Below are 16,075 nucleotides of genomic sequence, written 5' to 3' on the forward strand. Positions count from 1 at the left end.
TATACTGTGAAACTTTTTAAAAAGTTACAACACTCTTTATAAATGGTAAACGGATTTCTTAGAGTCATGATTTATAGATTTATAGCTGTAATTGAGCTTTAAGGTTCATTTAGTGCAACCCACTTATTTTATAGTTGAGGAAACTGAGGCGTTTGCATTTGTTGGTTCTTGGAATGTTTAAGTACTGAAACTTACTATATTACTAAATCTTGTATTAATATTGGTATTGCAACTGATAAGAAAAGTATGGGCATTGTATCATTGAAATTCTGATGCCTAGTTGAGAAATGTACACATGCATATGTATGTATATGACTTAGAAACCCCAAGTAATTAACCCAGTAAGCTTAATTCCTTTATGGGGGGAACCTCATCCATCTTCTGGGCATCTTTGACTTTGTTTACTGAACCTACCTGTTCGGTTATTGGGTGAGTTTGGAATTCCAGTAGGATTATACTTTCAGTAGCAGAGATCTATTGGGGTTCGGGGGGGGGAAGCGTCAGATGCACTTTTGGAATAGGAATCCAGAAAAAATTTGCCTGGACCTTTAAAGGGAATGCCTGTGGGAGTGGGATGCTGAGAGGCAAATTTTAGTGAGTTTTATATAGAAAGGGACTCTTCAAAAACTTTGTCTAGACACCAGTTGCATGGTCTTATGTGCTATAGGAATACTGGTAGTTTTCATCCAGGATAATTGGTTTCTCACTACAGAGTAAAGGGATTACTTGCAGTGGATTCCAATCTCTGCATGGAGAACCTCATATTCTCTGGGATTCAGTGGAGACTCAGCTTCCCTTAGATAAAAAACTTTATTTTATTTTTCTTTGTAGTTACTCAGTGATTAAATCTATTCTGTAAATGTGGGCTCAGAACAGGTTTGGGGCCCTAGTGGAAAAGGGAAAGTGTTAAGTATCCCAGGCTTCTGGGACCCAAGGCACCAAGACAAGTCAGTTTGGATTCTCCTCTGAGAGTGAAGAGGAAACTTTCAGAAGTCCCCAGGTTCTAAATCCCTTTGGGGACAGTTACATATACAAATAATCTGGGAAGCTCTATAGGGAACAGGTTTCCTTCTAAGCAGGAAACTCGTTATCTTTGTTTTTTTTTTCTTCCTTTTCCTTATTGACTGTGGGCTGGGCACCAAGTCAGGCTCTTCTTGAATGCTAAGTAAATAGTAATCTTTGGTAAACTTTTCGAGATGTTTTTTGTTGAGTCTGCATAACTTTGTATTTCAGGACAATTACAGTTTTCTCTTGTACATGTTGGACTTTATAAGATTGTGTCATATTCACTGTTTTGAGACTTTTTTCCTGAGTCTAAAATATAAAAAATATAAAAATATATTCCTGGGAAAAGCAAATGAAAAGGCACTGCTGGTGCCTCCATGAGATCCCGGAGATCTGGTGTGCATTAGGGACATGGACAATGTATCCAAAACACCCTTGATGATTTGCTGAGGATGAAAGATTTTTCAAATAGGGGAAGGAGAGAGTGTGGCATTGGGGTGTGGCACTTTCACAGAGTATTTCTGATGCTACTTGCCATGTGGAAAAAGGTAGGGGGCCTACTTCTGGGACAGTCATGATGACAAATAATGAAAGTGCCTTGGAGAGACTTGAATATGTGTAGACATTCTGTGACTGGTTCTGATCTGGTTAGGAAGAGTCTTTTTCTTCTATGTGTTTTGTTTCTTACATTTACAAATATTTATATATCGCTCTCACTTCATGGGAAGTCTCTTGTAACAAAGTAAAAAAGTTAAGTAAAATTAATAATAGATTGCCCTAGTCTGAAAATTCATGAAAAATTTTACATCTGTAGTAGCCCTCTGATCTCCTTATTTTTTAATGAAGAGAAATTCATTTATTTTCTTTTCCTCCCACCCCCACTTCATTGAAAAAAAGAAAGGGGGAAAAAGCAAATGTCTTTTAACAAATATGCATAGTTAAGCAAAACAAATGCTTCCAATTGCTATATATGGAAAAAAATATATATGTGTGTATGTATGCACATATGTATGTGTATACACATGTATTATCTATATCTATATGTATATCTGTCTCATTCTATACTCTAAACCTCTGTAATAGATAGTATATTTTATCATTATTCCTCTGGAATCACAAATGGTCATTGTATTGATCATAGCTTATAGCTTTCAAAGTTACTGCCTTTACAGTGTTGAGTATTTATAATGAGGAGAATTCTTTTTGGTTGGCAGCGTATCCAGAACTTGGTGCCTTTTTTTTTGACAGGTGGGGCAGCCTGACTTTATTAGCCAAAGGCAGGCCTGGAACCTTAGGTGCTCTTGGATGGGAGGGTTCGCTTCTTCTTCACCACCACTGGCTTGTGGCTTCAAAGGATGATGCTGGCTCAGCTCAGAGTGACCATGTGGAGATCTTTCTGGTATTTATTCTTGCAGATGATGTGCCGGATGCTGTTGAGTGTGGCCCTGGGCATTTTTGTTAATGATGGTCCTCACATAGGGAGTGGCAGGCTTCTTCTGACCTGCCCTCTGCATCAGCACCACCATGACGCCCTTGCTGTTGGCAGCCAGCCCGATGCCCACCGTCTTGCAGTGGATAAGCCCATTGTAGCAGAACAAGTTTCAGGCCTTGATGTTGTTGGGCTTGGTACTATACGTTTGCTTGTGCCCTTGATGAGGAAGCTGGAGCAGTTCCAAAGGACCATCCACTGCAGGTGGGCCGACATGGCGGGGGCTACTCTCGCGGTGGCTCTCGGAGAGGGAAAGACAGTTGGTGCCTTTCAAAGGCCCTAGAGACCAGAACTTAGGCCACACATTAGCTACTCTCCTTTCATTTCAATTTTATGATAGAAATATAAAATAGCATATTAATAAAATTTCATTTTTAGTTTTGGATCACGAATAGAAAATATGTTATTAAAACATATTATAAAGATTATACTTCATGACCGGGTTGGAGTTATGCCAGGAATGCAGGGTAAGTTCAGTATAAGGAAAACTTATCCTACAGTATCCTGTTTCCTTACCTTTGTTCATACTGTTTCCCATACCTAAAATATTTGCTATTGTTCAGTTGTGTCCAACTCTTTGTGGACTTTTGGACTTTTCTTGGCATTTCCTTCTCCAGCTCATTTTACAGATGAGGAAACTGAAACAAACAGGGTTAAATGACTTGTCCAGGATCACACAGCTAGTAAGTATCAGAGGCCAGATTTGAACTCAGGTTTGACTCCAGGACCAGCACTCTGTCCATTGCGTCACCTAGGTGCCCCCTAAAATGTACTTCTCTCCATTTCTTTTTTTTTCATAATTGGAAAATTTTATTTACATGCACATATGCATATGCATACCCATACATACATAATACATTCATATATATATGTATATATATATATATATATACATATATATAGATAGATAGATAGATATAAACATCAACATCCTTAAACCAAGTAAAATAGCAATCCAGTAATTTGGATTATCCCTAGTATTGATTTCTTTTTTCATTTATGGAATGAAACAAACATTTCCATAACATAACATAATAAAAAAAGATGATTGCACATGAAACTGCAACTCTGTTATGTACAACTTGCTATTTTTAAAAAATATATAATAAAATTATCATGTAAATTTCTTTTTTTCCCCTTTTTTTCCTCCCCCTCCAAGATAGCTACCATTAGACACAAATAGGTATATATGCGTAAAATTATTCTATACATACTTCTATTTATCAGTTCTTTCTCTTGATGCAGATAACATCTCTCTTCATTTGTCTTTTATCTGTAATTTGTGTATTTATAATAGTCAAAATGACCTATTCACTCAAAGTTGTTCTGAAAACAATATTACTATTATCATATACGGTGTCCTCTTGGTTCTGCTCACTTCATTCTTAACAATTTCATGCAAGTCTTTCTATGCCTTTCTAAGATCTCCATTTCCACCTGCTAAAATTTTGTCTGTCCTTTCCGATCCAGTTCGAATGCTACCTTTTCTGATCTTCCAGTCAATGGTGTTTCCTGCACCCCTTTCCCCCTATCTCACATAGCATTTGGTTTATGGCCCTCATGCATTTGAATGTCATTTAAATTATTTGTTGGTTAGTGTGTCAGAATCTTCTTTTAGATTATCAGCTCCATGAAGGCAGAAATTGTCTTATAAACCTTTGTGTCTTCCACATATCCTAGCACAGCAAAGAAGGCAGAGGGAGGGAAGGAGGGAAGGAACAAATTATGCTGAACTCTATAAATAATCTCACTTGAGCACTCACTAAATACCAGTTAAGCTAAAATAAATATTTAATTGGTAGAATATGTGTGTGAGATATTTTTGAGCAGGGTTATTGTGGGCGGTAAGGAAATCTTTTCCTCTCATGTCTTGTTAATATCAAAATTTCTTGTAGCCTTTATGGTCTTTCCATGAACCCAGGAAAATCTGTTGTCTTCTACCAAGAGCATCCTCTGGCTTTACGTTTACAGTCAGCTTGCATTATAGAAATTTATAGCATGTTTGGTATGGATGATCCCTTAGGGATCATCAAATCTAACCTGCTCATTTTATACATGAGGAAACTGAGTCTCAGAGAGAGGGCAGTGACTTAGTGAAAGTTACAAAAAGCTAGCAAGTAGAAGAACAAAGATTTGAACCTGGGTCATCTGACTCAGGATGGATGATAGGATTCTACAATTGAATGGTACCTTTGTGGCCATGTAGTCCAAGCCTTTTAGTTTAGATGAGGAAACTGAAGTCTAGAGAGGTTGAGGGCTTGCCCGTGGTCACACAGCTAGTAAGGTTAGAGGCAGGATTTGAACTCAAGTGTTTCCTGACTCTAGGTCCAAGTCTGCTCTGCCAGGGTACAAAAGTAGATTGCCAAATCTAGACATTTCCCCCCTCTGCATGTCAATATTTCCCCCTCTTCCAACTTCGCTAGAAACAGAATCAGCTTGGGTCTTTCTAATTTACTACTGACTACAAGGATAGTGAGTATAGGGTAGGGAAATGATACAAAACCTCTAAAGAAAATTAAATAGTTTCCTTTCTGGTTACAATGGACTAGATTTCTGTTCTCCACCTCAAGGAGGACTCTGTTCAAACTTTCACTTACATAGAAAAAATCAGGACCCTGGAAATGGGAAAACTCTTTGCCTGGACACTGTCCCTTTCCTCCCTGTCTCAATTGCGGAGTTCTCTTGTCTTCCCAACCTGACTTTTCTGGCCAAGGAAGGCTTAAACAGCCAGGGATTTTATGTGACCAGGATTAGGAGGGAAAGAGATATTAATAATAATAGTTAACATTTACAAAGGGCTTACTATGTGCCAGGCACTGTATTAAGTGCTTTACAAATATTATCTCATTCAATTCTTGCAACAACCCTGGGGGTTGGGTAGGTGCTATTATTATCCCCATTTTACAGATCAGGAAACTGAGGCAAACAGAGGGTAAGTGACTTGCCTAGGTCACACAGCTAGAAAGAGGATTTGAACTCAGATCTTCCTGACTCCAGGTCTGTGCTCTATCCACTGCACCACCTGTCTGCCGCAGAGGGAAGTTTGCTAGTTAGAGGAGGGGAATATAAACTGGAACTCCTATACTTGACAGTCCTGGGATGGAGAGGGCACTGCCATTTGGGAAGGGGAGAAGAAAGGTTGTTTCAGATATCAGAGGTTCTATTCCTAGTGAGTTCTTGACAATAACAGGTTTGGTATTTGAGGCTCTGGTTCTTGGCATCATCTTGGAGGTGTCTAGCGTTTGAGGCTCTGGTGTTAGTAGCTAAGGGAAGATCTATGGAGTCAGCCTGACTGGACTTTGCAGATGTCATGCCTGTTTAAGGTTGGGCCTGACCCAGACTGGAACAAAACAAGATTCTCATAGATTATCTAATATTTAACAAAAATAAGTTTGCTTAAAAATGACCTAGAGATGATATTCAACAAGAACACAACACTGGTTCTGGTATACCTGGTAGGAAGAGGGTATTGTTTCACATAATAGAGGGAAGACTGTCAGGTTTAAGGGATATTGATTTCTGTGCTCTGGGCTTTTTTTTTGTTAATGTCTTATATGACTAGGAAGCTACTTCAATGGTTCAAGCTTTGGTCTTCTAGACCAGGGCTTCTTAAACTTTTTCCCCTTTTCACCTTTTGGCAGTGTTTGGTGTTGTGTGGCCTGAGGGCATGTGCATTGCAAAGTGCACCTGCTTTGTGTTCAGGACCAAGGCTGTGGTAAAGTTGTCCATAATGCAACGTGGAACATGGGCAAGTGCTGCTAGAAATACCTTGAATTCATTACGCATTTGATTTTGAATTAATTTTTGGTTGTTTGGTCATTTTCCATTCAGAAACCTTTTACTGTTGCCATATAGGGTCCCATATGGGGTCGAGACCCATAGTTTTAAGAATTGCTATGCTAGACCAATTAGTTCTCAATGGGTTCATTGTCTTTTCAGGGAAAAACTGGCCTTGCCTGTGTAGCAGATACTTTTCAGGCTTAGTAGATACTCCTACCACATTCCGCCCCTTGATGGCAATGTTCTATATAGGCCTTTTAGAGGATCTTCCTCCACTTGAATGGCTATAGGGCTGTAGGCTCCTTTCTGCCTGCTTTTATACTCCTTTGTATCCCAATTATGGAAAAAGTAAGTTCCTTCTCCTTCTTCCTCATTTCTTTCCTAATGCCTCCTCCCCATCTTGGGGATTCAAGATGAGTGGCACATACAGCCTTGGAGGAAGAATTTGGTGCAGGTAAAAGAGGAAAAAAAAACCAGGACAGCAGAAAAGATAGCAAGTAATGTAATGGCTCCTTGAAAGAATACTGTACTGAGGTGACTTAAAGACCCAAGCCTTCACTAACCCCTTTCAGAAGAACCACCAAAAATAAACCTTAAAAAACCCTCCTAAAATAAAAACCTCAATGTGAAAGCAGAATAAGCATCCTGAGAGAAAGAGACCAGCTGCCACTGAAGGATAGGGGCTTGGCTTGAGACCTCTGGCACCAAGAGAGGAGACCTTTGCCTCGATCTGCCCAATTGCCCCCTGTGAATGACCTCCTCATGTTTGTCTTCTGTCTGTCCACTCTTGGGTATCTTGTATCTGTCCCCAGACTCTGGCAATGTCATCCATCCTCTCCTGTTTGTGTCTGTGTCCATATTCAGCCTCCATGTGTCTGTCTGCCTGAGTTTTCTTCCTCTTGGTTCTGGCCAGCCACCGCGTGACTGGCCTGGCTTGAACTTGTTCATCCTCTTGCTCTCACTTGTCTTAAACTATCTGCCAGCCTCCTCTGGCCCCTTCCCTCCATGGGTGCACAGCTGCCTTCCTGCCTCCTTCTATCCCTCTGTTCCCCACATCTGGGGCAAATTCACATTGTTTTACATAAAGGTCTGCTGAAAGGTCCACTTACATAAATCAAGAACTGTCTTTTTTTCTTGTTCCTCACCCCACTTTAGATTGCAAGCTCCTCGAGGGCAGGGACAATCTTTTGCCTCTCTCCCTTAATACCTTAGCACAATACCTGGCACACAGCAAATGCTTAATAAGTGTTTATTCACTTACTAACTGAATGGGGTGACCCCACTCACCTTCTCAGTAACTTTCCAATGAAAGTGTTCCTACACTATATATGGTCTTTCCCATTAGAATGTAAGTCCCTTGAGGTCAAGGACTGTCTTTGTTCTTTGAATGTTGCCTAACACCTAGGAAGCACTTAACAAATGTGTGTATTCAACCTTCCTTTTCCTGGTTCAGATGAGGGAGGTTCATGAGATGGCCATTCCCCAAGCTCCTTTCTGCCTGTTTTAATACTCTTTCATATCCCAGTTGTGGAAAAAGTAAGTTCCCCCTCCTTCTTCCTCATTTCTTCCCTAATGCCACTTTTTCCTTTCTTAAAAACCAAGCAATAGAACAATGCCACACCCAGGCCTAGAGGTGTTTGTCTTTCTTTCCCCATTTGAGCTTAAGTACTTTATCATCATTTGTTATTGTTGTTGTTGAATTTACTGACTTTTACTGATCCCATTTGGGGTTTTCTTGGCAGAGATACTGGACTGGTTTGTCATTTCCTTCTCCAGCTCATTTTACAGATGAAGAAACTGAGGCAAACAGGGTGAAGTGACTTGCCCAGGGTCACACAGCTAGTAAATGTCTGAGTCCAGATTTGAACTCAGGAATGTAATGTCAAGTAAAGTGGGACTTTTTTTGTCTTTTGTTTTGGAGTGCTTCTTAGCACTAAGGCAGCCAAGTGCCTTTGAGTCTTGCCTTTGTTTCAATCGAAGGTCTTTGATTGAACTGGGAGTCTTTGAAGACCTGCTTAAGTCACGGGAACACATAGGTCACATGGATTTGAGTCCCATGGTTGTGACACCCTCTGACCCTGAAGAAGTGTATATATACTCTAAGGTTAGCATTTTGCTTTGGAGGTTTTCACTCATTGGAAGAGTGGTCACGTGGTTTGTCCAGATGAGACTCCAGGTAGCCGTTAAGAGCCACCCCCGGTTTTGAAAACCCAAATGTTGGTGCTTCTGTTTCTGGTAACTGTGTATTATGATTTGGTCAGACAGATAGAAGCCTGTCTGTTGGTTTCTGTTATTCCCTCTGCTTGTAATTCCTGTTTGTAATTTCTGTTTGTATTTTCTCTGAAAGTTCAGGATGCTGACTTTTTCCCCTGAACTAAGTGAATGATATATGTATGTTTAATTAAAATAAGAGTATTAGCCCCTTAAAGTTGCTTTCCTTAGAAAAGCGGATCAAAGAACCTGTGCTAGCAGCCCTCCTGTGTGCTGGTGCTGGTGGTCTTATGCCCCCACAACAACTGCTAGTCCCATTGTTGTTGCAAGGAAGCTGAGTCTTCTGACTCCAGTCTGGGCTCCACTGCATCACCTAGCTGCCATATCACCATTTAGCCTCTTCTAATTGTTTAACTGTATTTACCTTTCTAATTTCCCTTGACACCTTTGTTTGCATTTAAAAGTTTATTCCAGACTCAAGTTTTTTTTTTTTTTATCAAAAATGGTTGATTCCTCTATTCTAGTGAAGACCTAGTTTTCCCTTGTGGATAATATTCAGTTTTCTGGGATAAATTATTCTTGATTATAAGCCTTTTTCTTTTGGGTATATGATATTATAAGATTTTCCCTCCTTTATGGTAGTTGATGTCACATCTTGTGTAGTCCTGACTGTGTCTCTTTAGTACTTGAACTGTTTCTGGATATTTGCATTCTTTTTATTTTAATATTATTATTTTTAACTTGGAAGCTCTGGATTGTGGCTATGAAATACCTGGGTACTTTTAGTTTGGGGTTGGTTATTTTCTAGACTCCTGTATCTGGCCATCTGATCACTAAAGTCTCTTCTTCACAGTCACCCCTCACTTTAAACACAAGGAGAGCCACATTCCCTATCTAATTCTGGTTGTGCTCAATGTTCTGGGCCAGACATGACTTGGGTTTGTTGGGTGGTTCAGGCTTGGGATTAGAACAAAATGAGATGCAGGTAGAGCATTGTCATCAAATTTGTCCAATGATCTCTTGATAGGCACTGAAGTCAATCATACTTATTGATAATAACTTGTTTATTATATGCTTGGAGAATAGACCCAACCAGTGAGCCCCGAGAAGTAGCTTTGGCAAACCAGAACAGATGCAATGGAATTTTACAAAGGGCAGAAGGGGGAGGTAAAGATTTACACATGATAAAACAGCTAGGAGAAGGGGAAGATCACATCAGGGAAGATTATAAACAAGTCACTAAACACTAGGAATAAAGCTGGAATTTGCACACTAACCATTAACACTGGGACTCTATCTAGTTACTTGACATATTCATCTTAAGTAAATAGAGGTAGTAAAACTGAGCCAGAAATTCTCCCATCACTAATTACCCAGTTAATCACTGAAGGTAAAATATGATGTTAGCTAAATTCTGCAAGCTCTAGCTAGTTTTGTGACTTGCTGTTTTAAGGAAATGGCAGCCTAAAGTCAGTACAGAAAATTATTTTTTCATACCATCAACCAATTAACAAATATTTATTATGCTCCAACTATGTGCCAAGTGCTGCTAGATACCAAGAATAGAAAGGCAAAAAGAAGTAAGGAAAAGAAAAGAAAAGGAAAGGAAAAAAAGAAACAGGCTTTTCCCCTGAAGGAGGAATTATATTCTATGGGGGAAATGACATCTAATTTGTATGTATTTTGTGTTTACTTATCTGTATGTATGCTATCTCTTCCTACTAGAATGTAAGTTCTTTGAAGGCAGGGTCTTTTCCATTTTCATCTTTGCATTCTAGTCCTCAATGTTTAGTATTGCTTAATATATTCTTGTTGAATTGGATTGCGAGTTACAGATATCCTTAAAACATGCATTGTGGTTTGAGGTTAAGGATAGTCTGTGGTTATTGAAAAGACAAAAGACAAAATACCCTTATTTCTGGTGACATTAGCCTCATACCTTAACCCAGTGATCTGAAGAATTAATTGTAAAGGCAGAGCCAAGACTAGAATTCAGGTATTTGCAGTCTCAATCCAGGGATCTTCATATCTCGCATAGTCAGCATATCTATCTGAACTAAGTGCTCAGATACTTTTTTAGCTGGCCTCACTTAGGGAGAATCATGGACTGATTTGGGAGAGCCCTCACTACCTCAGCAAAAGCTCTAAGGTTTCAGCCTGGGCGGCTCCTGTCTAAGTGTATCTTGACAGGCAGGCAACCTGACCCCAGGGACCTGCCACATGCTTCCTAAGATGCAAGCTATTTCACACTTTGGGTTCCCAGCTGCTGTCCTTCCCCCTCCTCTGTCTGTCTCTGTCTTCTCTGGCTTCATTCCTGTCTCCCCTTCTGTCCCATCCCTATCCTTCCTCTAGCTCTGTTAACCAACCCTTCAGGTCCCTTGTACTTCAGCCCTCAGCTCCACTCCCAGCTCCATGCTTCCCTACAGTTATTTCCTCTCCCCTCTCCCCCTTCTCACCCCAGGCTTTTGTGGGAGAACCATGTTCTAGGGCTGTGTGGCATCTTGGGCACACCATACCCTTTGGATTCTTATCCATATGAACCCATATTTATAGAAATTGTTATTATATTTTACCTTAGAAATCAAATAGATGGCAAAAAGAAAACATCCTGCTTCTCTGCTTTGAGGGAGGAGGGAAATGAGGTGATGTTTTCCTTTACCAAAACCACAGAATGTTAGAGCTGGAAAGGACCTTACGGATCATCTGGCTTCATTTCATTTATTCATTCATCCATCTCTCTATCCACTCATTTATTTATTTGCTTATTGATTGATTTATTGGGAGATTTTTTTATTGCGAACTTGACAAGCAGAATCAATTCCACATGCAAAGAACAGAAAAATGATAATTTTATGTAAAATTATGAGTCTACAGGTTATTTTATTTTAAAAGCTCATATTATGTTTAACACAATAGTCCCAATACTGTCTGACTGTCTGATTGTCTGTTTCCCCTTATGAACTTCCTTCTGCTCTCTTCTATGTATTTTAAAAAATGTTTCCTAGACCACCTTCTTCTTCTTCTTCTTCTTCTTCTTCTTCTTCTTCTTCTTCTTCTTCTTCTTCTTCTTCTTCTTCTTCTTCTTCTTCTTCTTCTTCTTCTTTTTCTCTGCCTCCTCTTCCTCCTCCTCCTTCTCCTCCTTCTTTTTCTCCTCCTCCTCCTTCTCCTCCTCTTCTTCATCCTCTTCTCTTCTTCTTTTCTCTTTTCCTCCTCCTTTTTCCTACTTTCTCTTTCTTCAGCTTCTTTTCTTCTCTATCATTTCCCAAAACATCCTGCACTATTCTCTCTACTTGCCACTTAACTCTTCCTATGCCAAATAAGTATAGTCACACAAAACAAATTCACCTCTTGGTCTTGTCTAAAAATGAATATTTCATTCTACACCTATGGTTTATCATCTTTTAGCCAAGAGGTGGTTCTCCATTATTAGACTTCTAGAGTCATATTGGTAATTTATCAGTTGGTGTGTGTGTGTGTGTGTGTGTATGTTTCAAAGTTGTTTTCTTTTTTATTATTGTTGTTGAGGCAGCCAGGTTGCTTAGTGGACAGGACCTGAAGTCAGGAAGCCTGAATTCAAATCCTGTTTTAGATATTTGCTAGCAGTTTGACCCTGGGCAAGTCACTTAATCACTATCTGCCTCTCTTTCCTCAACTGTAAAATGCGGATAATAACTGCACCTACCTCACACCATTGTTGTGAGGATCAAATGAGCTATTTGTAAAGCTCTTAGTGCCTGGCACATAGTAGATGTTTAAATTCCCTCATCTCCCATCACTGTATATATTGCTCTCTGGGTTATGTTCATTTCACTCTGCATCAGTTCATACAAGGATTCGTAGGTTTCTCTGAGTCTATCCCTTTCATTATTTCTTATGGAAAGAATGTTCTATTACATTCATATACCATAATTTATTTGTTCAGCCATTCCTCAATTGATGGGTACCCACTTTGTTTCCAGTTCTTAGCTGTTACATAAAATCACAAAAAATTTTATAAGTGTGAGCTCTCTCCCACATGTAGTATGGTGTGGTGTGGTGTGATGTGGTATGATGTGTGTGTGTGTGTGTGTGTGTCTTACAGGAAGCCTGGAATAGATACATCTCTAGCTCATTTTCTCCTCGCCCTCCTCCAAGGGAGTCTTTAATTTCTGCCAAGAGGGGAAGCAGGAGGCTGGGGACTAGAAGATGGCCACCACCCTGTTCTCCTCAGAGAAGGGGGGTGGGTACTGGGCTAGAATCATATCTATCTGCTCCCTTAAATATTAATTTAAGGGATGTGATTTTTTAGGTTCCAGCTAAACTTCTGATCACTATTCCTTAATGGGGAGGGGGACCCTAAACTTTATATTTCCTTCCCACCAAATGCCAATTCCACAGTGAATGCACATAGCAGATAGCAGAGAAACCCATTTATCCAAGTTGGTAGCAAAGCAGAAATCAGAGAAAGTATACATATGATTATATATACACTAGACAATACAGAGTGAAAGAGCTCTCCCATTGGGGAATGAGCTAAGTCAGCTCAACCAAAAGCGAAAGTATCCCAGATCTGATCCATATGGAAGCTACTGAAATCTCTGTAAGTTAGTGATAGGGACATGGTGAAGATTGCATCTCCCCTCATCTTGGCTTCTCCTCAGAGTTTTTCTCACTTTAGCAACCTGAAGGAAAGAGTAGCATCATACATCCACTGTCTCATAGCTAGAAACCGGAACAGCTCAAAGAGATTGAAGAGACCTAATCTCTCTTTTCTTTCTCTCTCACCAACTCTACCTTGTCTCACTCAGTGATTAGGCTTGCTCTCCACCATTGAGAAGAGATTCTTACACCAATAGGCTTTGGGGCTTGGGTTACAGAAGTATTTTTGTATACATGAGTCCTTTCCCTCTTTCTTTGATTTCTTTGGGAGGTATATGCCTAGTACTGGTATCACTATGTCGTAGGGTATGCACAGTGCATAGTTCCAAATTGCTTTCCAAAATAGCTAGACCACGTCACGGTTGCATTAACAGTGCATCTGTCCTCCCACAGCCTAACACTGTCATTTTCCTTTTTTGACATCTTTACCGATCTGATGGATTTGAAGTGGAACCTCAGGGTTGAAACTGCCTAATCACATCCTTTTATTGTTTATCTATTTGTATCAATTCCTTCTATTTGTTAGATATTAGATCTTTATCGGAGAAATTTGATACCAAGATTTTTTTTAACTGGGTAACTATTTCTGTTCAATTTCTATTGATTTTATTTGTGCAAAACCTTTTCAGTTTGAAGTAATTTAAATTATCCTTTTGATCTTTTATGATTATCTATATCTTTTGTTTGGTCAAGAACACCATCCACAATTATAAAAGGAACCGTCTTCCCTGCTCCTCTAATTTGTTTATGATGTGATCTTTTATAACTATTTTACATATTCATTTGAAACTAATTCTAATATATGGTGTGAAACATTGTTCTAAACCTAATCTCTATGAATCTGCTTTTGGAATTTTCCCAGAAATTTTCGTATAATGATGAATCCTTACCCCACTAGTTGGTATCCTTGGGTTTATTGAACACTATGTCACTAAGTTCAATTGATTCTGAGTCTTTGTATCTATTCTGTTCCCTGGATCACCTTTTCTATTTTTTGACCTGCTACAGCTAGGCCCTCATTTTGTTCATTACTTCCCTTGAGATTCTTGACTTTTTTGTTCCTGTAGATAAAGTATTTTCTTTTGGTTCTATAAAATAATCCTTTGGTTGATTGGTATAGCCGTGAATCTATAAATTAATTTAGGTAGAACTGTCATTTTTATTACATTCACATGGTCCAACTATAAACAATCAATGTGTTTTTTCCAATTATTTTCTTCCATTATTTCTGTAAAGAGTATTTTGTGGTTGTAGTCGTATAATTTTTGTGTGTATCCTTTAGGTAGACTTCTAGATATTTTATTCATTTTGTAGTTGTTTTGAATGGAATTTCTTGTTTTTTTTATTGTGTTTCTGCTTAGTTTTTTTGGTAGCAGACATAAAGGCTGATGAGTTTTTGGGCTTACTTTATAAGCTGTTATTTATTGAAGTTATTGTTTCAATTAACTTTTTTATTGAGTCTCTAGAGTTCTCTGAATAGAAATGTCATCTACAAAAGCTATAATTTTGTTTCTTCTTTGTCTATGTTCTCTCAGTTTCCTTTACTTGTCTCATTGCTCTGCCTGCCATTTCCAGAATTATATCAAATAATATTTATGAAAATGGATATCCTTTCTTTGCTCCTGTCCTTTTTTCTTTTAAATTATTATTTTTTTTAGTTTACAAGATTCAGTTCCACAAGCTTTTGAGTTCCAAATTTTCTCCCCCTCCCTCTCCTTCCTCTTTTCCCCCTCCCCAAGATAGCATTCAGATATAGGCTCTCTATATACATTCACATTAAATATATTTTCATATTAGTCATGTTGCAAAGAAGAATTATAACCAATGGAATGAACCATGAGAAAGAAGAAACAAAACAAAAAGAGAGTTTACTCCTCTTCTTACTGGAAAGGTCTGTGGTGTTCCAACCCTTTCATTTTACAGATGAGTAAAACTGAGTCCTAGATCTACCCAAGGTCACAGTTAGTCATTGGGAGAACCAGGATTAGAATCTAGGTTTCCTGACTCCCAGGCCAGCATTCTTTCCAATATACCTCACTGGCTCTCAGATTTTGTATCAGTTTTCTTCCTTGGCCAGGCCCCAAACTCACTCCTGAGACCTAGGTGACTGAAATGGAATGGGGCATGGGGTTTGAGGAGATTCTAAATGTTATCTTCCTCTTTCCTTTCCCTCCTTCTATTCTAACCCCTCAACTATCTGGGGAATTACAGATGACATGAAGTGAACTAGGCTGGGAAGAAGATAGAGAAAGAAAAAGGAAATAAGTAGATTAAAAAGTGATAGGAGAAAGCAAGATAGGGAACAGATGAGAAAGATAAAGTAAAAGAAGTGAGAGAGGGAAAGTAAAGGAATGAGTATTTGTTGCAGAGAACTAGGTATGTCAAGTGCCTTTTTTCTTTAGTCACCCCTTTGAATCTGTTTCCTCACTGATTTCCTGTAGATGAAACTGATTATTGTCTCTCTGTCCTTGGGAATAATTCCTTTTTTTTTTAAATCAACCTATGCTCTGTACTTATTTTCCAATTTGTATTGCAATTATATGCATGGGTCTCCTCCTCTGTACTAAATTATAAGATATTTGAGGGCAGAGAAAATATCTGATTTTATATTTGTGTTTCCAGAACCTAGAACAGTTCTCAGCACATACAAACTTAGTTGATGTTTGTTGAAGGGAATTATTATGTATATAACATATACATGTACATATATTTATGTATGTTTATATATGTGCATACACACATATATGTATGTATATATACATATACATACACATACATATACATACAAACACACATATATATATATATACACATATGTATATATATAATATGAAAGTTTCCAAAATGCTTTGCTTGCAGCAGTGTTCCCAAGCAGCTGAAGAGTGAGTATGATTAGTTCCCATTTTACAGATGATGAAACTGAAACTTGTTCATGGTGACATAGCCAATATG

At 38.7% G+C, this 16,075-nt stretch overlaps 1 pseudogene; it reads right to left on the bottom strand.

The window, feature by feature from the left end:
• Nucleotides 1–2,296: 2,296 nt before the first annotated feature.
• LOC118847479 lies at nucleotides 2,297–2,712 on the bottom strand (annotated as a pseudogene).
• Between the last annotated feature and the right edge of the window lie 13,363 nt (nucleotides 2,713–16,075).

This window comes from Trichosurus vulpecula, chromosome 4 (assembly GCF_011100635.1).
Source record: "Trichosurus vulpecula isolate mTriVul1 chromosome 4, mTriVul1.pri, whole genome shotgun sequence".
NCBI lineage: Eukaryota > Metazoa > Chordata > Mammalia > Diprotodontia > Phalangeridae > Trichosurus > Trichosurus vulpecula.